Genomic DNA, 24,874 nt, shown 5'->3' with positions numbered 1-24,874 from the left:
TGGACCATGTCTAGACACTGATATTAAACTAGTATTAAATAATTATAGGAAGCCCTAAAAAAAGAGATTAAACCAATGATCTCACTTTCCATCTCAGGTAAATATTGTAAAATAAAGAGAAGGCAATACATTGAACTACATGATCACTCCCCCTGCAGTCAGAAGTAATTTCACTTTACAGTAAGTGGTCAGATAAAGCTTTGTCTCAATTCGTTTCAGTGGCAGGGGAAGCCCTCAAGGACAGTGTGGTTAGGCTGAAATAACATTATACACACAGCTCCATTGTAAAAACATATTTATCTTTTATAGACAAACATTCAGTAGTACATGCTACTTAGTGAACAAGGATATATGTAACTTCTTGAATTTAGGATCAGCAATAAACATACTTGCCCCTCTATCCAAAATGTTCCTCTTTAATGTACAAAGTGTGTTGATACCACTGGAATATTGTCTGATATTTTTATTTGGGGGGGGTCACCAAAACTGTGATAGTGAGAAAATGCTTTAAAATCCTAAAAAAACTCAAAAGGAACAAATGTGCATTTCCATAGGACATAGTAAAAAACATGTCTGACATTTTATGTTTTTTCAGTTGCTTTAGAATGATCTCCAAACTCATGGCAACCTCCTCATTTACTTTTGACTGATGTAACGTAAGCTACCATTTGAGCCCAAGTATTTCAGATTGCCTTAACAGAAAAAATGGATCAATATTGCTTTATTTAGCTGTAAATAAAGAAGAACAGTCTACATAAATCACAAAATCAGTATTATGTCATTATTCATTTCAGTTGTAATACAAAAAAAGGTTCCTGTAGATTCTTAAATTGTTTCTAAATATTTCAAAGAATGCATACAAGCACATGGAGGTTCTAACAATGCAACTACAGCAATAGTTTTATAGAGTGTTCTAATCTGGCACAACTAAAGATGTTTTGGCTCGTACTGTTCAAACCCCCTGCAGTGTCTGAAGAACACAAAGGTCTTTTGCATGACTACAGGAATTCATTGAAACAGTCTCAATCATACTCCTCTACTTGCACAGAGTAAATGGTGAAAAACAACTAATGTTTGCTTTGTTTAAAATGAGTGTAGTGGTTTGACCAGGAAGGAGTGGGAATTCTGAGAAGCTGTGGTCAAACCAATGAAAGTTTTAGGTTTGAGACTAGCACCTAGTGTAGCCAGTGGAGTTTAGACACACCTCCGAGAATACACAGGAGTTAAAAAGCAGGGCACTGCCCTTAGATCTCTCTCTTGGGACGTCGCTTCGAAGAGGTCAGATCTCTTCCCCCGTCCAGCCTCTACTGCTGGGCGGGGGGAGGAGCAGCCATGCGGTAGGCCCGGAGCCTGGACAGAGATGGAGGTGAGAAAGCCTTCAAAGATAGAAGAGTAGAAGAGCCCCAAGAGACATCGGGCAGCCATTCCCCCCCCCAAGAGAGAGAGAGAGGGAGAGTCGGCGGTGATAGCAGCCGGCCCAGGAAGAGAAAGGGGGAGAAGGGCACAGCCCGGCCGGCCGCAGCAGCAGCAGCACGTGTGGGAGTATTATTGTTCTGAAATAGACAGAGACTGAAAACTTTTAACCCTTTCTTTCATGATTGAGGCCTTGCAAAAATGCTAATCCTCCTCGAAGCTGAATAAGAAGAGAAATAAAAGATGAGATGAGACAAAGACCTGGCCCGAAGAACGTGGAGATGATTAGATGGAGAGAGATGATTTGGAGTGGCCTTTTGGCTGGACTTTTCTTGTAGCCATAGACTCAGTTGTTCCTGTGACACAGAGACTGCATTTAAGGAGAGGCAGTGCCTCAAAACCAAGAAAGTTCATTCGTGAGGACCCCCCGGCCCCAGAGGGTTAGAAAAATATAGAGAAGACAGATGTCCCAAAGCAGAGACTGTGCCTTTTTAGAGTGAGACAAAGCATCCTTGAAAGACAACCCTAAAAGCAGCTCTAGCCATGTCTCAGTGGTGAGAGCACTGAGCATAGAAAGAAGATGTCACAAGCAGCAAAAAGACTTTTTCCGGGCGGTGCCGAAGTGACAAAGAAGCACACGAAGTTTCAGTGTGTTTCCAGAAGAAGCCTATAGAACAAGAAAGACTCCTTTCCTCTTCATGAACTGCAGTTTGAGTATACTAAAGTGTAAGGCCAAAGCTGAGCAGTTGATGATTTGAGAAAATGTATCAGATTGAGAAAGTCAGAGAGTGGAAAAGAAGAAAGTTTTTTTGTAAAGTTTTCAATTTCTTTTTTTCTTTTCCTTATAGTCTTTCCCTATTTTCCTGTAGTTTAAGTAATAAAGTGTTCTTTATGTTTAAGTTAGAGCCTGTTTTGCTTATTCCTGGTCACATCTCACAACAGACACCAGGGTGAGGCATTTTCATGGGGGGGCACTGGCTCTGTGCCAAGCTCAAACCATGACATGAGACCTGTCATAATAATTGCTAGAATGAACCAGGGAACCAAACGTTTTCCATAGTAAAAGCTGAAGCTGATTCCTCAATCATTCTTGTACATAAGCTCAGCCACTTCAGTTATTTACAAATCACTTCAGATGAGCAGCTCCTCCTCTTTGTTTACTGCTCCATCTCTCATGTGTTTCTTTTTCAAATGATAAATACAACTTCAGGAACATATAAAATAGCTATATCACAACACCAGAAGGGAATTAAGAGAGAAAACCAACGTTTTTTAAAAGGCTGCTAGTACAAAACAAGTACAGGATCCAATATTACAAATAATTCACTTCTTTTGCTATGCACCTAATAACAGTGATACCAGTTCATCTACCCTGCTGTAAGAAGCAAAAGGATTTATGCTCACCTATGGCTCCAGCTTCATCTGGAAAGATGTGAAACAACATATACTCTAAACTACAACTTAGGTTTCTGTGCACCAAAACAGCACTGTGTGCCCCTGCAACCATACCTGGGCTGAGCCTGCATGAGTCACAACATATTTGAAAGAACATATACAGAGAGGGAATTTAAGCAAAGTCAGTTAAAAAGAAAAAGTTATCCACCCAAATCAATGTTTCTTTCTGCTATACGAAGATTTCCTAGTCCTGGCCAACATTTCTATGATTTGTATTGGAAGTATATAACATCTGACAAGATCAATGTCAACATTATTATGGGAGTAAGCCAGAATAATGCAGTAATTGTATCATTCTAGTCTCTATTTCAATAGCAAGGAAAAATATCAAGTTCTTCAATAAAAGAAAAGCAGAACAGGATCATCTAGAAATAAAAAGGGAAAGAGCACATCTACTTGAAGAACAGATTTTAAATTGAAAACATTTGAGATGCAAGCACATATGTTCAGAATCTATGGACAGAAAACTGAACGCGAGCTAACTGAAACTAGCTAACAGTGAAGTATAACAAAAAGTCAAACTAGTCCTGCTCAGCCAGTGCTGGGTAATAAAGATACTTCTTAAGATGTTCAATCTTTGTTCACTGCATTATTTTGAAATCTGACAGAACAACAAACTGCAAGAACTTGCTGAAGCTCAGCTTGGAGTGAGAAACACCTGAAACAAATCATACTTCCTGTGACTCTAGACTAGTTATGGAAGCTGGGTAAGGCTCAAGCTTATTTGTTCTACTTAAATAATACAGAAAGTTTCAGTTTCATGGCCAGCAATCTTGAGGGTTTTAAGAGTAGAATTCACAACCTAGTGTCCTTATTTTAATGCACATTTATGTGAACAGATCGTGAACTGCAGAGCCAAATTTAACCCCTTATTCCATCATTTAGAGAACTGCTTTTCAGAAAAATACACAATGTTGGAAATGAAGTCAACAACATGCAACAGCAAATTTTTTCCAGTCTTTAATAAATCTGGAACTGTAGGTTTTTCAGTCACATGACTATATCCAATTTGAAGCCATCCCCTGGCACATGAAAGGTTTAATTTAAGGTTTACTGCACTAGGGAATACAAGCCAAACCAACCAGAGGCCTCACCTGCAATGAGACATCCTGGATCCACTCCTTCTTGGAGGCCAGTTTAGAACATTTATGGAATGGCACTGAGGTGCACAGAGAAGAGAGCAGTGTCCTGGGAATGCACCTTTTAAGTTTTTATCACCATTTGTGAGCTTAGCTTGTGCTGTATTCACAAGTTAACGCAAAACTATAATCATCTCCAATTAACAACAAAAATTTCTTACTGCCATTTGCAGTGTATTTAACTTGCTTTCTATACTGATTTGTAAATTTGTACCTAATATAATCCTTGTCATACAAACATTATTTCTGATGCTTTAAGATTTCATCTTTGTCCTGGAATGTCTAATTTATCCTCTAAAAACACTCTCAGCATCAGCCAAAACAAGTTAGCCTCAAGAGGTAAAAATAAACCACTTACTCTAAAGGAAACAAACCACAATTTATAAAAAAATATTAATAGAACCTTGCTGCTTGAAATTTCTCTCCCATGAACACTTGAAGAGTCTGAATGCATTTTTTTTATAGCACTTTCTATGTTCAAGTGCTACATGAAATATTAACTTGCTGAACGATCTAACACAGAGAATTCTTACTTGGGTAAAGGAGGACCAAATAAAAAGAAAAAATGTAAAATATTACAAATACAAAATACAGAGTAGAAAATGAATATAGATGTTAATACACAAAATGTAAAATGTCACTAAGAATGTTCCATACCAACTTACACTGTAAGCATTCACAGGCAAGAATTGGTTTTGCATAAATTTAGGTGAACTTGCAATATTTCTATGTTGTCTGCTTTCTAAGCTTTCTTTCAAACAAAGTGTACTTTTTAAAAGGATTTGACTTTTTCAGTGCCAGCCCAAAAGAGCACACTACTTCTTCCAAAAATGCAGTTGATTCTGTTAATATTACTCCTGCAACTTTAGTTCTCTTAAGAGAACTTAAAAAAAAAAAAAACAAAACAAAACAAACTCCCTCAGTTCTATATGCCAAAGAAAAAGTCCACAACTCAAACATCAAATAACTGTCAATATTACTCAGTAAGATGAATCAGCAATCTCTTTTGTATTGTGCTCTCTTTAACACAGAACATATCTTATGAGACATTCTTTCTCTCTCATCCTTCAAAGATCTTTATCCCATGCATTGCCTAACAGCAATTTTTACATTTGGTCTTACAATACTCTTAAATAAAAAAAAAATGTATTTCAGATGTGCTCCTTTTCAAGAAGGGAATGTGTAGACACTTACAAATCTCAAATATAAGTATTCCTTTAAGGACCATCTTCCCTGGTTTCCCTAGCACAATCAGAAATATACTTTGTGAATATTCATTTTGACTGCAATAATTCTATTTTTTCTATTCTTCTGATACATAACCAGTGACACATTGGTCTTTAACAGCCTACCAAGGCATACCAGCACAACAACAGCTGCTTTCTGTTGTCCAGGAAAAGTTTCATTACAGAGCTTATTAAAACAAAAGTTAAATTGAGGCTCTACATTTGGATGAGCTGATTCTGAAGCACTTCTACAAGCAGTACAACAGTTAACAGGTGAAATTCCTGGCAGACACCTCCTAAATGTCTGCTTGTAGGACAGAAATGGAGTACAACATGACACTCAGCAGACTCAGAAAACCCCTTAAGTCCTTCATGAAGTGTTCAGTATGACTAAACCTGGACTTGGGGCAAAAGCCCAATAAACACTTTGTGTTGCATTCAGCCCACCTCAACCAAAAGAGCCAGAAAGTCAGCATTCACATGGAAGTTGTGCTGCTGCACAAATGCAAAAGGATTATGCCAATGTTTATCAGCATAACACACACAGGCTGCAGGGCATTTACAAGTAAAGCAATGCAATGTAAAAACAAAAATCAGTTTTGTAGCACATCTGCAGTGATACCAGTGCATGAGGCACTCAAAATAAACATTCAGAAAGGGGATGTTTCTGCTTTAAAGAATACAGACCTGCAGCAAGATTCTGGAACAAACTTTCATTTATTAAAATGATGTGTACAAGGCCAGTGCAACAATCCTAACTATGCAGTTGCTTAATCAGCAGTGTAGAACTGGTGCTATGCAGACTCCTTTCACCTCCCTAACACAGATGACAAAAGATAAAACATGAAGTATATGGATCTAAGATGCAAGGCCAGCACAGCAGAACTAAATATATTTCTGTCTTCCCTATGTTATCAAAGCACATTTTTCTGCTATGTAGTTTTAATCAGATAGCCTCTCTGCCTATTTTTGCTGTACTCATATTTCAAACTGAAGCATACTATTGAAACTAAGACCTTAATTTACCTGTCATATCTTTTCCTTACCATTTACTTTGTATCTCCTATCTGGAACAACATATGAATTCAATTCCAATTCTAACCCCTTGTGCCAAGTCTTTTTTTTTTTTTTTTAAGCTGATCATATTTCACCAACACAACCACATTTGAATATAAGATCCACAAGAAGAGCACACAAACATCCTTACAAAAAACTGAATAGATTTCTGATTATATTTAACTTCATAAGAAGTATCAGGGCAAGAGTTTCATGGTAAACATCTAAACTTCTACTAATAAAATGAAGTAGCTGCTTTCATTTTTTTTTCCGAAGAAATTCAGTCAATTTGTATAAACTCACATATGGAAGTTACTTTACTCTGTGGTTCTGAAGCATCTTTAAATACAAACCAGGAGAACACAGTGCAGTGACACATCAAAACCTGCTTCTCCCATACCACAAAGCAGTCTTACCATTTTAATTTCCGCAGTCTCTGTGTTTATGCTTCCTGAACTGCATTTTGACATCATGATATCAGCTTGTAGAGTAATCACATAATTTGTAAGCTTTGACTATTAAAAATAAAAAAACAAGAACAAAAACCTATGAACTATAAAAATTATTTGAAAAGGGAACTACAATAGCAAGGTTAATTGTGGTTAATTCAGTTGCTTAAAAACATTTATATGTGTTAGCCTACAACACAACTTGCTGACAGAAACAAACTATTTAGGTTCACTCTGAACATGAATTATTTTAATTTACTATCAGAACTTAAAATTTGAAAGATAATTTAGTTTAAATGTGCACATCCTTCTCCAGTCCTATTTCCAGGTTACTTTCATTAATTACTAGCTCATGTGGGAAATACATGAGTAGAGTGATACAATTTTGCTGTTTTTATAATTGTACTGCTTTTTCTATCCACATATATTTTCACTTTGAGTTAAGACATTAAAAAAATCAGAGTTCAAACTTCTTTAAGCTATTTAAATTTAAAACTGCAAGAAATACAGTCAACTCATGAAAAAGCAGCACCCATTTCTCTTGACGTATATCAGTCATTTTAGTAAAAGACAAAATACTGTGCACTTAAGATGGTGATTTAACCATGGAAGTAAAATTCAGAAAGATACAAATTCATTACAGTGAATTTCTAGATATATTAGCCAAACACAAATACTGTATACTTATACTGAACATATTATATATATATGCACACATACATAAAACTAGAATTTAAAGCAAAAATACCATATTTCAGCAGATCTAGTGTTCTTAAAGCTAAAAATTCAAAGAAATTGCACAATACATACACCTGAAAGTATGAGTTTTGCCAGACCTAAAAAGAGATTGTGAAGCCCAATTTTTTAAAATCAATACTGAAAACTTAAACACAAAATGGATCTTGATGAAAATCTCTCCTCCAATCAATTCCATAAAGTTAACAAAGACGACACTCCCAAGATTAGTTCAGTATGTTCATTTTTACCTCAAACGCTGATGCTGAGCTTTTCCAGAGTCTCCAATCCTGTAATTTTGTTTCACCCTAGGTAACCTAAAAGGTAACATAAAGAGAGAGCATTTTACCATGAACTGCCATTAAAATCAACTGTGCCATGTGGTAGTTAGTCTGCTTTCTTGCATTTTAATATTTAGCTCTGTAGCAAGAGCACAAGGTCCTTCAAAATCTAATTATCATATTCCTCTTTTTGGCCAGGGATACAGTCAGTGTCTGAAAGATCAGCTTTAAGTGCTCAGGAGATATTTGCATGCTTTGTTTTATCTGCTGAAGTAATTGCTAGCTAAGGCCAATTAGAGTCACACTTTTCTCCCCTGTGCTCCATGCATGTTTCAACTAACACAGTAGAGAAATCCAGAAGAAAATTATTACTCAACACATTTAAGAGAGACATCTGAAAGAACATATGTTTTTCCAGAAAAAAAAGTAAATAGTTATTTTATTTTACAAGAATACAAAAGGAATGCAGCACAGAAAATCTGATGGATATTGCATTCATGTACAAAATAGACTGACAAAAAATGAATTCCCTGGACTACATTTAAAATTTGTGCTTGCAGCATACATAAATATATCTTTTATTTTCAGCAAAAAATACAGCAAACTGCTTCTAAGATGTAGTAAGCAGAACTTAGATTTATTATAGCATGTTCCTATTATGTCTAGGTTATTCTATTCACTGCCTCTAAACATGAAGCAGAATATATATATTCCACTGAACCAGAAAATAACCAAACAACAGAAAACTGCTACATTCACGGTAAAAATATAGACATATACTCCACTCTCTATATACTTTCAAGAAAAGCTGAAGGACAGCTTTTGGACACCCCAGCAAAAAGCAAATACGAACAGAAAGGAAGGTTCAACCTTTGTCAGTAAAGCTACTGCCGCATGTGTGGCTTAACAGAGCAAATTTACTTTACTGCCAAATGGCAGATGGCAAACACAAAGCACAGAGAGCAGCAGGTAAGATCTGAGAATCAAAAAAGAATATAAATCTAATTCTCCACCAGCACAACCGCTTCCTTCGGCATACGACAGCCAAAGACCTGGGCTTGAACCAATCGATCGGCGGGCAGGAGTCTGAGTGCCAACCTAAAACCAGACAGGCCACATTCCTGAGATGCAGTCAAGGTCTAGCGCGAAACAGCCGCGTCCGTGCCATTAACATCTCAATGGCGCTGCTGCGCCCGCCCAGACACAGCCGGCCGCGATCCTTGCCCGGCGGGCCGCGGGCACTGCCCAGGGACAGCGGCACCGCCGGGGCTGCTGGCGCTCAGCGTCCCCCGGGCTGCAGCCACAGCCCGCAAAGTACCTCGCACCGCATTAAAAAGACATTATATATTATAGATAATTTATATGTAATATGTTATATACTTTTACTACATGTAATTATAGATTAATTATAATACATCATTAATTTATAATACATAAATATTAGATATATTTTATTTATAAATTTTATATTATCTATAATTTTATATAATATATAAATTATATATATACACACACATATATATACACATACATATATGCGTGTGTTTAATTTTGCTCTATAGTTTCTGGGAATCTTGTTAAAAACAAGCAAAAAACAAAAAAAGGAAAAATCAGCGACATTTTAGAAACCTAATTTTTAGCAATGTCAATTTCTTCTGTGAAATAGCAAGGCTCCCCCTTTTTTTAAATGTCACCTTTTAAGAGCTCAATATTCACGTATTTTATCAACAGGTAGAAGGAAAGAGTTCTAAGATAAGCAGACAGACACTCCTCTGAAACACACCACAAACACAATAAATACTCAAAGCATTAACATAAAAACAAAAATCAGTTCCTATAAAGACATCAAGATAAGCATCCAAGAAGGGACACAGCAGGCACTTGTGCAAATCTCCAGCGCTCTAGAAATCTGCAAGCAACCACAAGTTACTTCTGCAAATCTCAGCCAAGATCTTCAGGTATCTTGGCTATTTGCTACTGGAACACTACTAATGCAAAAACCAAGTATCCAAACATATCAGAGAAAACAACATTTATCAACAGGTTTTATTTTAATTTCATGGGAGTGTAATTCAGTCCTTGAAAATAATCACATTCATACGATACCTAACTTGCTATTAAAAAAGGATGGTCAGGAAAAGGATAACTGAAGTTTACAGGGTAACACTTGCTGTCATGCTATAAGCAACAGTGAAAGTGAAAGACTATCAATGTTCTTGCTCTTCAACATCTTTGCCAATTTGAAATTAAACAACTAGTACCTAGAGCAATCCAGTCATTATGCAGACTGTTAACAACTTGAAAATGAAGTTATTTTGTAGTAAGTTCTATGCAACTGGACTCTTAAAATCACGCGGTTTATTTAGTAAATAATTCTTAGGCAATACAACTGAATTCCAGCAGGAACAAAAGTCCTGCATGATCTTTAGGGGGTAAGGTAAAAACTTCATTTATTATTGGGAAGAAAAAGTACATGTGGGCTAGCATCTTGCCTCTATAATCACAGCTGGTTGCTGAGGGCAGGGGGGAAGGGGTGACTACAGAACAGGACTTATCATTTTCTTCCTTTTGTTATTTCAGCAACTTAATATTTCAACTATTTTTCTTTGGTTTATTATGGTACAAACAATAAAATTACATCAGAAACCATAGTACAAACTCCCTACTGCCTCAGATTAATTTGAAAGCAAAATATTCTTTGACATCCAAGGACCCAAGCCTTCATGGAAGTCAGGAAAATAATTACACTCAGGACACACACCTCTCTAAATATAAAAGCATCTGAGCTATACAAACACTCTGAAACACATGCATTGGTTTTAACAACAATTAGAATTAAATTATGCCACATATTTGAGGGGTTTTTGCTGCACTGGAAAACTGCAGCTCGATGTGTAGGTTCTAATTTATGGGTAACTATAATATCAGTATCACTTGCAGGGATAACTGACCATATCTGTGAATTTATTTATCATTTGGTCATTTACTTGGGTACCAAATTATTTACTTGTAACGATTTAGTTAATTTAAAGGTTATGTTCAAGCTTTTCAGGCACTTATGTCTTTCTACAAGAAGGCAATTAAGCAGACATTAGAGCAGGGATTTCTCTCTTCCCCAATTTGGGGGCAAGCTGTGAGGCAAGTACAGTTCCAAAGCATTAATTATTCTTGCTTTGGATAAGTAAAAGCAGCAGCTGCCCCCTGAATATAACCCCATGTGGAGACTTCAATCCCATTATTTGCATAAACATAAACCCTTTCTCTGCATGGGGCTGAAAGTCAAGCTCCTCAAAACAGGGGTATTCAACAGTTCACTGTTACCACTGCGCCACAACAGCCAAAATTACCAAGTTCCCTACATTACAAAAGGCTTTCTCTGAAGTCCTTAATTGTATGATGCAAGGCCAGCAGACATTTGGATTGTAAATCAAGCTCTAAAACTTGTATCAATTCTAAAATGAGTGATCACATCTACTGCAGTTAGCCATATCAATTTATGTACCACCCAAGAACCGGTGCTCAAATGCTAGCCCTAGTTTCAATAAAAACACTAACAAAATAAAAAAGTATTTATCATCAATGGTGAATCAAACCAACTCTTCCTAGTGCAACCTTAAAATGTGTATTATATATTGGGTAGCACATTATTTACTCCACATTTTATGCTCTGTTGTTTTCAATTTCATCCTAAAAAAGAACAACTCCCCACCAGTTACACTACTGGGCTTCACGTGGCCTTTCCCCGAAGTGAACTTGTAGGCACACTACTGAAATTTTCTCTAATGTGAAGCTGGGATAAAGTCAGTATTAAATTAATAAAAATAGGTAGTACAAAGAAACCTTTTTCTTCCCAAATTCAGAGGACATTCAAAGCTCCTCAGCTGTCGAGAATTCATCAAAGAGAAAAAAACCCACAACAACAAAAAAACATACTTGATTATTTTACTGAAGGAAAATATGTGAATTAACTTTCAAAGACATTTCCATAGGCCCACTAGGTTGTTATTTGTGTTTTGTTTGCTTCTTGTTGGGTTTGTCTTTGTTTTTCTTTTGGAATATGTAAGAATACCTAAAGGTGAAGATGCTAACCAGGTTGAGTCAACACTCCTGGAGGTGTTTAATGAAATGTGTCCATGTGGCCCTTAGGGACATGGTTTTGGGTGGACTGGACAGTCTTACATTGATAACTGAATATTAGGGGTCTTTTCCCTAAATCATATGGAATTCTACAATCCTATGAAAATGCTCTGTGGCAAACCAAGAGTGTTGCAAGGGCTCTCACACAAGACACGAGCAGAATAAATGTGCCTCATGTAAAATAATGTGACTCAATTCCACAGTGGAGAAGCTATAGTTATTTCCCTCTATGTAAATACACACACTTAGACTAGAACAAGAGCATTCCTTCATGTTCTTTACAGTTAAAATAATATAAGACTTCAGCAGATCTTACCCATTAACAGCTTTTATCTTTTAATGCAATCTTTATTTTTCAATATTGTCCAATAAAGCAAACATTTGCACACTGGCTGGGGTTCAAAAGTGGTGAGAAGCCATAAATATTACATTTTACCAGTATAATGCTTCAAGCCTCATGCAGCAATTTCATACCACAGGTTATCTGGAGCACTGTTGACTTTTCAAAACAACTGACACAACACTGAAGCTGAATCAAAAATATTCAACAATTTACCTGGCAAAAAGGTAGTGACAGAAGAGCTGAAGCCCTTATTTAAGGCAAAGTGGTAAAAATACCTACAAGATAAGACGTGTTTGTTCTGTGTACTGTCAGTCCTGAGCAATTGGCAGGAAAAACTGGAATGATTTGTACAGACTTGAGGACTTCCTCTTGTGCTAAGTAACTCCAAAGGTTTTTATCTTCAATGAAAGCTTCTTTTTTAATAGATGCCTTAAATCAAATTCTTAGGTTTAGGAGTAAACATGGAATCCTAACTGAACTTGAAAAATAAAAATATTTAAGCTCTACAAAACGCAATGTGGACAGCTTCTTTTCCCCGATATATGGGGTCAGAGGTGTCCAAATATTGACTGAGAAACTTTATATTTTCTTTCCTTCTTTGAGAGCTTTTCATATTATGATCAACCATGAAAGCTGGAACAAGGTCAAACACACTTCACTGCTAAAAGAGGAGGTGGTTTAACCAGTTCATAAAGGTCCCTTAGCTCCAATCCTGCTGCAACTAAGCACCACTAAACCTTGCAGAGATCCAAATCAGAAAACAGACCCATCCATCGATCTTGCTCAGTAGCAGAACAAATTCAGGATTAAAAAGAATAAATTGAGAAAACAGGTGTCCTTGAGAGAGTTCTCTGAATGCATATTGATAGGTATCCTTCCCTTATGCCAAATGTAGATTACAGTTCAGGGCAGTATTACTCCAATTTTCTACATTAGGTCTGCTAACACAATATAGTGATGGATACTCTTAATTATGTGGGTTAAAAAAATGTATGTAAGTTGTTCCTGCTGACTGAATGCTAACAAAAGCACTAAAACCTGAAATAAGCTGCTTTGCTACAGCAATCATTAAAAAAATATTTGGGAGGCATGAAGGTGGAGGTAACTTTTTACCTTTAATTTTCCAGAATGGAGTGAGAGTTATTCCTGCATATATACAAAAGCATTCCCAGATATGCAAATGACAGGATTGTTCCAGACATTAAAGCAGTTGTAAATACTGGATATAGCATTTACTGAATACTCATTTAAAATTATTATAGAGGCAATTTAAAGGAAAGAGAAACTAAATTATTGTTAATTCAATTTTTTATTTTATTATCTAAAACTACTCAGGCCTGAGAAATAATGTTTTAAAGGAGTTAAATCCCTGTAAATAGTGCAGCTGAAGGTTTCTGACACTATGCTGGGTTCTGGAAGCAATATGACAAAGTTACTTTAGTACTAAACCTGTCAATTAACTCTTCCGCTAAGCACAACTCAGAATTAATATATTCCTAAACTGGTTTCCATTCCAGCCCCTGTTTGTATTATTGACACAATATTACATTAAAAAAGACACACATATGTACAGGACCCTTGTCCACAGCCATTAGTTGAACTGAGTTCCTTACTTCTGTAATATTAACAGACAGTCCTGTAATTCAGTCAGTAATTCTGCATTTCAGAGCAGAACACAAACATACAAGTTTGAGTAGAGACTCCTGTCAAAAATAACAGTGCAGATTTTGCTGTATTCAAGATTACTGGCTCCACAAATCCTGGTTATTAAAAACCAGAAAATACAAAGTGAAAGAAAGAATTCCTTCCTGTACTTACCACATTAGCTACAGTTTGCATTGATGTTGCCAAACCACCAATTATTATGCCTAGTATCATCTAATTACCAGAAGTACAGCAGCTTGATTGCAGCAACATTAAGCAGCAACATCAAGCAACTATGAGCAAAACCTCTGAGGTGTTTTCTTAATTCAGTAGTTCTCAATTTTCAGAAAAAAAATGCAGCCAAATTGTGAGGCTGCCCAGCAGCTGCATTGGCAGAGCCTGGACTACCTCCCCTTTCTGCTGCTGCTGTGCTCAGCTCCTACTTTGGATCTATTAAGGCCAACCAGAAGAACACAGCAACAGCCTGGCAGGCACATTCCTGCTGACTGACAAGGAATGACCTGAAAGGACAGAAGAATGAGATAAGCAGTAGAACTCATCTCCTCCATTCTGAATGGGGGAAACAAAATTCAAATTCACATCCCAACTCACACAGTTATCACTGTATCACTCCTCCAGTCTGGGCAGCTCTGAACATGTATCAACTCTTTCACTTCATGATGAGTACTGCACTAAGAGTACTTTCTTACCCACATTTATTCTCACAGTACCCTGCAGATGACCAATTCCAGCAGGTCAGACTATGCCTCTCCAGAAATCAAGCAAGTCCACACTCTCTGAAGACATCCATGAAGCAGCACAGGAGTGAAGGGCAGCAGTAATGAACACACAGTCAGACTGCAGGGATCAGAAGAAACACTGGGAGCATGCAAGCGACTAAGAACTTGAATTAGTTATGAGGGAATTAAAGCAAAGGTGCAAGATTCTAGAAGCAAACCAAAAAAGACATGAATGCAAAGATTTGGAAAAGCAGAGATACCTCAGATTTAAAAAAAAAAATATAAAACCCCCAAACCTTACTATAACTCTTTATATACCAAATAATTTCTTTTATCAAGAAGGAATAATCAAGCATTTTAAAGTTAATTACTCCACCATTAACATGTCAACACAGCAAGTCCAATTAAATCAGAGGTATTAACATCCTCAATTTTGATGCATACTGGTAAGCATCCCAGATTTATACTAGGAAAGCTTAAATCTAGGGTTATTACAAAACTACCCTATTAGTTGGGAAATTACATTGGTTTTATAGTTTTCCTTAGAAATGACTGCATCCATATTGGTAACATTTAGACTGATTCACTATACAGGCATCTGACTAAGTAGAAGAATAGCATCACAGCCATCAACATTGCAGCAATCACACCATTACCCTTATTAATTGTTATACTGAATTACTTAGAACAACTTTCCCCCTGCATACTCTGGTGTATTTGAAAAGAATTTATAACTCAATTAATGCAAACTTATACTACATTTATAATAATAAAAGTTGAAATTATTCAGAATAAATATTTAAATACAAGTGACTTTCAATTTCATTGACTAATCATTTGCTTTCATCAGCTAATGAGCAGCTTATTTGAGCAGGCATACATAGATGCATTAAGATGCCTAAAGAGGCAGGTAATTGATGACTTCCAGAATGACTTAAGCAGATTACATGCCTAACTTTCAATGGAGATTTCTCTCTTCTTCCTCAGCACTGCTTTCTCAACACTGAACAGGAAGTCTCTCACTTCTCTTTAACTAATGATTTTAAGAAATTACCTTTTTCATAATTTCCTAATTTACAATTTAAGCTACTTCAAATACATACTAAGACTGGTGAAAAAAAAAACCCTAACCACTAAAGTAAAAAAAAAAAAAATCCCAAAAACCAACATCTAGGCTTCTAAGACTTGTAATAGGAAAGTAGTTTTGAAATAAAATTTTAAAGGTATGTGATTTTTAAGTTAAAAATTAAGTTTGACCTTGTTGCACAGACAAGAGGCGAGAGAAACTGAGACTAATCAACTAAAGCAATGAAGTACATTGAAAAGGAAGAGTGCCTTAAATCCTTATGATCAAGCTGTCACCGAGAAGAGTGACCTTATTACTCCTCTTTTAGTAGGATTAAGAATGTGGCATGTGCAGAGGTTTTACATCCCATCATTTCACCAGATTGATACTTCACTTTTACTTCCCCAAATATGCTTATCAAAATCTGCAGCTGGTTGTACAAATGTTTCCAAAACAATCAGAGAAAAATAAATTCCTGATGTAAACAAAGCACAGGAAATATTCTTTTCATTTTATCACTTTTTTTTCATTTTCATTCAGCAGCAAGACAAAACACTGTATAATAAAGGCTTCCTGCATTTACCATGCATTTAGTACAAGCACTGTTACACCCCCAAAGCATCACTCACTCTCTCCTCCATCTACCTGCTGCCCCCACAACTGTTCCCAAGTGACCACAGCCGAGTCAGACCATAACAGAATGAAAGAAAACACACAGAATAAACTGTTTCTTAGATGAATTAGTCTTGTTAAGTGCTCCATCTTGATTACTGCACTGATTATAGTTACTTTTATTTAAAAGTTGTTCATATCTCAGAATAGTACTTGCTAAAGAAGTACTATTAGTAAAAAAAATGAAGTTGTTAATACAATTTTTTTAAATTTAATTTTCATAGCATAGTTTTCCCCTCACTTTGTGCCTATCCTGGATTTACCACAACTGATTTTCATGCACAAACCCACAAAACTACTGTCATAACACACTTGTTTATAACAGCAGCTATTAACAGCAAGAGAGAAAGTATAAAGTTGAGAAAAACATGATGCAATTATTTTAATTAATTGGTGAGAAGTAGTAGTTAGAGATTAGCTTTCATGAGACTGCAGCTCCAGTCTGATGATGACCTAGTGCTCAATGAAGGAGCCCCACTGTCACTGCTCCTTCCCTTCTCTAACAGCTTTGATACTTGTCTGACTTTCTGGCAGAAAAATAGCTCAGGACAATACAACCAAGTGCAATTTTTTTCCCTTGACCTAGGCAAGTTTTCTACTGGCTCAGCCAGCTGAATTAAGTAGTTGATATGGATCAGAGGAGTATTAGAGCTGCCATGAGGAGGAGGTTGCCATCCACTTTGACAGTCACTTGAACGCCTTCATTACAGAAAACAAGGAAATTGGATTCAACAGGTTTTTGACTGTGCAATTTAAAATCAGACACCAGCTTCTTTTCTCTATTGCCAACTGCTGCTGAACTGTGTTACAGAGATCAGTAAAAATTCCAACCCCAAAACTTCTTCCTCTGTGGTCCAAAATGATTTCAGTGGTGCCAGAGGAAACACCTACAGGCAGCAGACTGCAGTAAGGGGATTAACCCATAAAGGATTTGATCAACTCCTATCAGCTGGCAATGAATACATTAGTAGCACTGGGGCACACTACTCCAAATGCCTGCCAGAGATCAGCACCTGCTTCATCCTTATGCCGGACACCACATGCCCCAAAATTGTCCAATAATTCCTTGCAGACCCTCATCTGCTGAGATAACAACTGGTCAGTAGACAGTTTCAATGAATCATGAGTTTTGTCACTAAAAACTCATCCTGCACTCAGTTTAGGCAACACATAGTCATTAGAAGACCATTTTCCAGATAACTTACTATTAATCAAGGCAGGTTTACCTTCTTAACTTCAACACAGCAAAGCATTAACTATGCAAAGACTACAACAGGGAAAATTGCTCATCTCCTGGAAGTTGATCATACGTCTTTCAAAGACCCAGGGAGCTCATAAATGTCTTTGGCATTCCTCCAATCCTTTTTTCAATTAAATACTTGAAGATAAAAATGCATTACTTTCCTAAAACCTACACACTTTCTCCTCCAGAGCTTCATCACCCATCATGCCTCAAACCCATTGCTTTCAAATCCCTCAGTAGGTGGTACAGCCACACTTCTGCAGTGGAAGATTTAATTAACTCGGAGCCATTGTGATTGATTGCATAGTAAACAAATCAACTTATCTATTCACTATATAAACCTATGGATAGACTGGGTATACATTTCTGGAAATACCTGGGTATGTTTTTATGTTTTGATTTATAATCTTTGAAAGTATACAGACAGTTTCTTGCTGCCCTATCACTCACAGCTTGCTATCTCTCTTTAGAGTTTAATATTCTTTAGGAACAATGAAGAAAAGAAAAACTTTCCTCACACGCTTTTTTTACAAGTTGTAAAAATTTGTGAGGCTGTCCACGAGACCTTACTGGCAGTAACTGTAGAAACAATGAAAAAGATACAAAGATAATCCCATGGCTCTCAGTAACAAGCTTCTGTCACTTCCCCCTTATAGTCTCTGCCATTCATGCTGACTCTGTTCATTAAACTGGTAGAAAACATTCAGATTCCAATTTTCCTCTTACTTTGTTTCACACAAACAAGGAAAGTATAAGCAGCAAGAAGAACAAATGACAAGAACACACATGTCATCCTGAGGACCCAAAAAACACACGCCAGAAACAGAGGTTTACATGTGCGCTTGTTTGGGGTATTTTTGTTTTAAGAAGCAGTATAGTTTTTTTATGCTCATTATCTATCTCCAATAGAAATTTAGTTTCTACAGTCTTGGAGGTCATTGAGATAGCACTATGTTAGACAGCAAGAACCATGAAAAATTATCTTCAGTAGCTGGGGGCAAAGGGAGAAGCATAGATTTTTTTTGCCCCAAAACAAATTTTAAAGTTGTTAAGAAGGGATACGACCTCTGTTATGTAGCAAGTTGACAATATGGGTGTTTAATTTTAGTTGAAAGATGGCAAAGGTTGTGGGTCACTAAAAAAAATTGACCAGACTTTTGCTTGTATTGTAAGCCCATTCATTGTATGTCTTCTTCCAGAAACAAAGCCTGGTAGCCATTGACCATGAAGATATGGCAAAGAACAAGTTTGCCTGCTCAGAAAGACACAGCTTCAGTGAGGAATTAAAAGTCTTACTTAAGATTGATCCCAGACACTAATATCCTGAATAAAGAAGATATACTAAAAATTAATATTATTAATTCAAAAAGCCCCAGTTAAGAAGTAAGATTCAACACATTTGAATGTTTTAAGGTATGCAGAATATAAATATCTGAAAAATGCCTTTTATTTATGCACTTGAAAGTTAAACACAAAAGAGGAGGTGAAAACAAAAATATCTGAATTAACTTGCCAAAATTTAGTGAGAAAAGCTGGGCCTTCTATGGTTTGGGTGCTGTCTAGAATTCAGACCACTTCTAGAAGTTTTTACTACAAACTACAAGGCAACTTCATCTTTAGATAGATAGCTAAGCCTTTTTCAATCATTTCTGCTTGAACAAAAAATATAGAGCAGAAAGATCATAAAGGCCAGTAACAGTTCAAAGAAAGCTGTAAGGAATTTGGTCTAGATCAGAAACCAAGGAGACTTTGCAAACGGAAGAGAAACATGAATTGCAAAGGTAGCCAGCCCAGACATGCTTGCATAGCTAAATCACCTCACTGGAATCAAAAAAATGAACTTTGAAAAGCAAAATGTATTTACCTCACTTCCTAAGAAAAAGGGATTTATGCAATCAATAAGTGGGCAGGCCTAAAACTCCAATTCAGTTTTCAAAAACAGAATCCTGAAATTCTTATATTTAAGACCAATTTCTTTACTGCTACCCAGCTACTTACTAGCATCTCAGCTGAGGAAAAGGCTGCTACATGGCTTGATAAATTATCAAGAATCAGAATCCAAAAGAGGACACAGGCACCAGAAATCAGGTTTCAATAACTAACAATAAGGGGCTGGTTCAAACATGCATTTGGGGTCGGGTTTTTTTTTATGTTTGTGTGTGCATTTAAACAAATGAAAAAACACAATGATACTGATATTTAAAACAAACAAAGAAATCCCAAGGCCAGCTTGGGTCAGTCCCAAACTGACCACCTGTTTCCAGCAACCAACCCTTCAAGTCAGAAACCACCCTGGTGCCCCTCAGATCTCTCACACTCATTCAATGAACCCAAAGGAATGAATCCTTTATAAAGAATAACAGAATATTTAAAACATGGGCAGAAACTGATCCCGCCAGCTTACAGCACAGAAGTACTGAGTCACTGACATAAAGAGAAGAACGCACAGCAAACCAAGATTTTCCACTACCAAAGATCAAGAGAGAACTCTTGATTTTCTGTCCTGGTAAGAAGGAACTCACTAGTAACACCTATGCCAACCAAAACACAGATCACAAACAGGCAAGTGTACTGCACTTCAAGGAAGGCCCACAACAAGCAGCACTGAAGTCTCTTGGATCCAGGAGTATTTACAACAGGAGAAACTGCAAAATATTGCCCTTTCTTCTCTTCTCCATCATTGAACAGCCTTTCAACACTTCCAGCTGTGAAACAAAGCAAGTAAATTCCTTGACACGAGTTTCAGTTCTCTGCTTCTTGACTGCATTATTTTGAAGGTAACAAATACAATGGAAAACTGATTTAACCAATGCAGTCCGCAATACAGAGCAGAAATAAGAAGGGAATTCCAAATATACTACTGAACATGCATTATGTTACTAGATAAGCATGCAAGAACTATCAAAACCAAGAGTTTACCTAATATTATTATATGGCACACATTAAAGTGGGCACTACTTTGTTCTCTAGATTAAGTCTTCTAGAATGTTTATTTTAGTAATAGTCCTAAAGCCACCATATCCCCCCAGTCAATACAGTTTAGACACCAAAACCTGAAATGTCAACGAAGACTAACTTCAGCTAAAAAATGAACTTTTAGTTTTTACTATATAACAAGTTTCTTCTCTTCTGGTTTATCACAATACATAAGGTACTCACAAAAGGCTAAAGGATGAAAAAATAGATGTGAGGAAGGTGTAAAGCAAAATCATGCTTTCTGTTCTATTCCAACTATTCTTAGCCTTCAGGACATAGCATTCTAAAAACACATTCCAAACATTTTACAGAAGCTCCTGTTTTGCACAACACTCTAATTACACTTTTATTTTCTTTAAAAGCAGCACTTCCTAAAAGTATCTATATAAATAAAACCAAACTTCTATTAGTCTGAAGAATTTATCTGAACACATGGAAGTGATGGCCAGTGGCTGGTCACAGTCAGGCACTGGGGCACAGGAGCCACCTTGCTGTTCTGCCAACAACCTACCAGGCTCAGCACACTCCCTAGTCTGCATTGCCTACATGAGAGGGAAAAAGGTCAGAGAGAATTATGGACAACACAACAATCTATCTCAGAATGTTCTGAAGCTCTACTTGCTGCCTGATAGTGATGCCTTTTCACTGGCCCTAAAATCATAAACCAGACACAAGTGACAAAAAGGGGTCACCTTTACAAGGGTCCTTATGGTGCACAGCATGCTGGATGAAAAGTGCCAAAGATGCACACATAAAATAAAGCAGATACAATTTCTGTATGTTTAGAAATTAGCATCACCTACAAGAATCCCCAACTAGAGACATAGGTGATGAGGCAACTCCGCCCTGGTTCTACCTTTTTCTGAAACTCCCCCTAGGATAATACCTAAACTTTGTTCATAAAAATGTGTCTGGAGAAGTCATTTTGACCGCAGTTCCCAGAGGACCTAGCCTTGGACCCCCAGGGCTTGGTGCCACTGGGGAATTTCTCTTGTCTTTCTGTCCAAAGGAGTAGGTAAAATACTAGCTACAAACGCAATAAAAGGCTACAGAGCTACAAATATATATGTAAATAGTATAGAGAATATATAAAAGCAAAAAAGGCAAAAATTTTTGTATCAATAGATTAACCTCTGCCCCAAAATAAAAAAAATCTGTCTGTAGTCTTCACACTTACTGTAATGCTCATCGACCCTAAAGCCCTAGAATCCTTTTCAAAATCTTCCTGAATTCTTGCTCTCACTTTTATTCTAGAGCTTATCTGAAGAGAAATCAAATTATTTCAGCTGTTTTATCCATTCTGCTTAATAACTCCTTGCTCTTTTCAGAATGCATGTATTTTCATTTGGTTTGCAGTAATTTGCATTCAGTACAGATCAATGCACATTTAGTTAGTTCATACTGAAAGCCAGAATAGATCAGATACACTCAGACTCTGAGCACCTGTGCTGAAGCAAATCCATACACCTTGCTGAAAAAGTGGCAAAGTACTTTGCACATTTTTGAGGTGGGAAAGGAGAAATATGTACTGTCTACAAAAAAACCCCAAAAAACACGAAAATACATCTGTTTTTGAATAGTAGGTTTTAGGGTTTTTTCCATTTGTATGCTACAGATGAACAACGTATTTTTAAGAAGAAAGAAAGAAAAAAGTATAACTTTTAGAAAAACATTAGTGTAATATAACAGACAAAACAGCTTGGTTGGCTTCCTCCTACCAGTAACCAGTGGAGGACACGTATGGAGCAGTGTAACTGCAGGGCAGGCAGAAGGCACCTTCCAAGGACCAGCCACCTTGGTGTGTGCCAAGACTGAAAAGATCCTCTGCTCTTTAGAGCCTGGGATGAATTTCACTACAAATTAATTGTTTCAACCGTCTGGTAAACTTCTGGCATTCCAAATAGACTGATGCACCACGTCTGTCAGTTACACACAGTGTAAAGGAGTATCACATTTGTGTTCAGTCTGTCGGATACAGAGATCCTTCAAAAACAGGAGAAACAAGCAAACAATCAACACTTCCCTCTTCTACTTTCTTCATGACTCCCTCTGTGATGTTTGTTATCCCTTCACTGGCACGTCCTTCCTCATGTGAAAAGCCCTAGCCAATTCTCCATCTACACTTCTCCTAGCCTAATACAACCTTTCTAAATTAGAAGGGAGATAAACAGAAAATACCCAAACTGCGTTTAATATTAAACACATGGGCTGAGAACAGGTTTATACAATCACACACTGATGTCACTGCCTTCTCAATTAATTGCTAAATCTCGTATTAATTGCTTTGTGGCTGCCAAGCACTGACCTGCCACTTTCACAGAACTGAATTATCAGGATGCTTTGAAGAACAGCAGCAGCTAATTCAGGGTCAACGCTTCTGAATAAATATATACATACTTCTAACCCTACCAATTAATAAAGTAACAATCCAATTATTAAACATGCAAAAAAAGCACCTTCCAGCTGAAAACTGCTAGTAGCATCTTCAAAGCTCATGGACCACAGTGTGGAGATAGACAATAAGAAAGACTCTTCTGAGAGATGAATAGTTATGAAATGAATTTCAGTTAGTGTCTGTATGAACTTGCTAAAACAAGCACCACCTACAGAACACGCACGTGCAGTCAGCATTTCAACAGAGCATCCAGAGTGGCTTATTTAAAGAAAACACATAAAATACAGGGCAGACTGAGTGTCTGCAAAGGTAACTTTTGATTAACACGTTTACGGAAAGAAAACGGAAGACAATCTTCCAACCTACACACTTTCACCACTTGAGCCAACCACCTAATTTGAAGACCAAAATCTTAACATCAAAAATACTCAAAGCTGATCTGAAGTGCCAAACATCCTCTGGACTGTCAGCAGGTAACCGAGATTCACTATTCACTTTGAGAGTCACTTTTATTGAACACTAAATTCTTATTAAGCATAATGCACACAAAAAAATACCTCTTTTTTATTAGATATGAGTATCACCCCTATTTTCTACTCATGCGGGCTACATCTATATCACCTAACACAGCAACAAAGTCCCGTGCAAAAATATGTCTCTTAACCTTGCACTTTTCACGCACATCCACATAGCAGAAGGTCTGCCTTTAATCACGCTGCCTTAATTTACCCTGGAAAAGGACGGAAAGGAAGCAAAGAAGAGCCAAGACGTTTTTATGCCGCCTTTAACATCAGCACTGCTGAGTTTGAACTCCTTCACCACCCGGCACCGCTTTCCCCGACACGGCGGGAGGGCCCCGAGCCCCGGGAGGCTCCGGCGCGGCTGCCCGGGGGGCGCCGCTCACAGACAAAGCCGAGCGGGGCCGCAGCAAGGCCCGGCCGAGCGGGCCCCGCCAGCGCCGGGGGAGCTGCCCAGGCCGATCGCGGGGCCCAGGCGCGGGCGGCCGCTGGGGCGGAGGCGGGGCAGCACTGCCCGGGCCCCGGGAGGGAGGGACGGGCTGCCGCCATCCCACCCCGCGGGCGGTGGCGCCGGGGCCACGGGAGCTGCGGCCAGCGGGCGCGACACACCCGCGCTCGGCCGCCATGCAGCTCCCGGCGCGCCATCTCCTACCTGCTCGGACCGGACCCAGCCCGGCGCTTCTCCCAACTACAGGCCGCGTCTCATTGTGCTCCCGCCGCCGCCATTTCCCCGCCGCCGCCTCAGTCCCCGCAGCTGTCAGGTCCCTCCATTCACCTGGGCCCGGGACGGCCTCCCCCTCCCTCCCTTGCCCCTGCGCTACGGCCGGCGCTACGCAAACAGAGCGCCGCCTCCGCCCCTCCCGCCCGTACCAACGGGGGCCGCCCAGCGCCCGCGGCGCAACCCCGCTCCGAGAATTCCGCCCTGCGCAGTCCGCACACTCCGCATCGCCACACGCTATGAGAGGACGCAGGCGATTGGCGGCCGCAGCCGGGTAAAAGGTGAAAGGTTCGCCCAGCGGCCAATGGGAGGGCGGGATACAGCGATTGCCGGAGAGCCGCCGGCGCTCACGTGCGTGCGCGCTCCCGCCCCTCCCCCGGCGGAGCGGAGCGGACGCTCGGCCGTGCCCGCGGCGGGCGGGTCTCGCGCGCTGGGGCGGGGGGCGCTGAGGCGAGGGCGGTGCCCGCCATCTTGGGCGGGGGGCCGAGGGCCCGGCCTTCGCTCCTTGTGCCATTGAGCGTCACGGAGTGCCGGATGTGGGGGCATGGGGTTGTTCTTTCGCACTACAGGCCCTAGGGGGAAAAGGTGATCCCTTTTGGTGATCCCTCCCTCATCAGCGCTGAGCTGCTCTCTAACAAAAATCCCACCTTTCCACAACTGGTGGCCAT

At 38.6% G+C, this 24,874-nt stretch overlaps 1 protein-coding gene across 3 annotated transcripts in view; it reads right to left on the bottom strand.

Annotated features, from left to right (window-relative positions):
- The window catches only part of DICER1 (dicer 1, ribonuclease III), a 63,252-nt gene extending 38,745 nt beyond the window's left edge, over positions 1 to 24,507 (bottom strand). For 2 of the 3 annotated variants that reach the window (XM_074542414.1, XM_074542416.1), the window contains exons 1-3: positions 24,141 to 24,280; positions 7,725 to 7,790; positions 6,706 to 6,804 (exon numbers count right to left, since the gene is read on the bottom strand). The gene's annotated coding sequence lies outside the window, so the exon portion shown is untranslated. Of the gene's footprint in view, positions 1 to 6,705; positions 6,805 to 7,724; positions 7,791 to 24,140; positions 24,281 to 24,358 lie in introns of those variants that run through there. The other variant, XM_074542415.1, reaches the window with a different exon arrangement.
- Between the last annotated feature and the right edge of the window lie 367 nt (positions 24,508 to 24,874).

Source organism: Zonotrichia albicollis, chromosome 6, assembly GCF_047830755.1.
Source record: "Zonotrichia albicollis isolate bZonAlb1 chromosome 6, bZonAlb1.hap1, whole genome shotgun sequence".
NCBI lineage: Eukaryota > Metazoa > Chordata > Aves > Passeriformes > Passerellidae > Zonotrichia > Zonotrichia albicollis.
Note: the sequence above shows the minus strand (reverse complement) of the source record. Positions and strands in the feature narration are given on the sequence as shown.